General features: G+C 34.1%; 1 protein-coding gene across 3 annotated transcripts in view; it reads right to left on the bottom strand.

The window, feature by feature from the left end:
• Positions 1-844, bottom strand: part of LOC116379097 (Na(+)/H(+) exchange regulatory cofactor NHE-RF4-like) — a 4,396-nt gene extending 3,552 nt beyond the window's left edge. For all 3 annotated transcript variants that reach the window (XM_031841010.1, XM_031841011.1, XM_031841013.1), the window contains exon 1: positions 329-844. The gene's annotated coding sequence lies outside the window, so the exon portion shown is untranslated. The remainder of the gene's footprint in view (positions 1-328) is intronic.
• Between the last annotated feature and the right edge of the window lie 208 nt (positions 845-1,052).

Here is a 1,052-nt window from a genome sequence, read left to right as displayed (position 1 = left end):
CACACACACACACACACACACACACACACACACACACACACACACACCACTCTACCTCCTGAGCCTCCATGTTAATGACATCATAGGCAGCATCTCTGTCATGTGACTCAGATTCATCATCATCATCATCATCATCACTGTTATTCATTTGAAACTTTTAAAGCCAGTCGAGACTAACAAAGGTTCCACAGCGTTCGTCGTTGCTTTTGTTCCTGATTGAACGTGGAGTTCTGAGTTTATCTCTGCTGACAAAGTGAAACATCTTCATATTTTATATTTCTAGATTGAGCGTAAAATTAAGTTATGTTTAATAAGAAGTGTTACTAACTTTCCTGTCAGCCGACCATCCTTCTGTCTTTAGACCTAGCCGCTGCGTCACACCTGGTTTAGTAGATTAGAATGGACAATTGGACTGTTCCATTCTACCACAGCCAGAGGGGTGTTCTCAGGAGCCACTACATCTGCACCACAGAGGAGGAGCGTCCGCCCTCCCCTTCAATCAACGATGGAGCGGTCAGCAGAGTACATGTAGTCATGTCGTTGATGAGAGTTCTGTTCAATCAAGCTGTGCTTAGACTTTAGAGAGATGATGTTAAGTTTATATAGTTGTTCTAATTTGTCCCTTTGGCTTGTTTTATTACTTATCTAAATTATTGTAAATACTTTGGGTGAATAAAATCTCTATTTTGAGCTTTTAGCTCCGAGCTGCTGGAAGAGTTAAAGTCTTTAAAGGTAAAACCTCAGCCAGACCTTTGATTAACAACGAGAGACTTTCTTTTATAAATTATTGATATCTTCGGATTACATTTGATTTAATATATTTAATGTATTTTTCATTATCTTATTCACATATTTTATTATAAATAAGTTGAAAAATGTGAATCTATTTTATTATTTGATCTTCTTACATTTTTTTCTCATTAAAGTTGATAAAAATAATTATTCTGTATTTTATAAAATTATTTTATTCACATATTGTATTTTGTTCAAGTTAAAAACTGTAATTCTATTTAATTTTTATTTAATTTTTCACTTATTTTATTGTATTTAAC

The sequence above is a fragment of the Anarrhichthys ocellatus genome, unplaced genomic scaffold (genome assembly GCF_004355925.1).
Source record: "Anarrhichthys ocellatus isolate YVR2014 unplaced genomic scaffold, GSC_Weel_1.0 scaffold3695, whole genome shotgun sequence".
In the NCBI taxonomy this organism is placed as follows: domain Eukaryota; kingdom Metazoa; phylum Chordata; class Actinopteri; order Perciformes; family Anarhichadidae; genus Anarrhichthys; species Anarrhichthys ocellatus.
The sequence above is the reverse complement of the archived record's forward strand: the minus strand, read 5'-3'. Positions and strand labels throughout refer to the sequence as shown.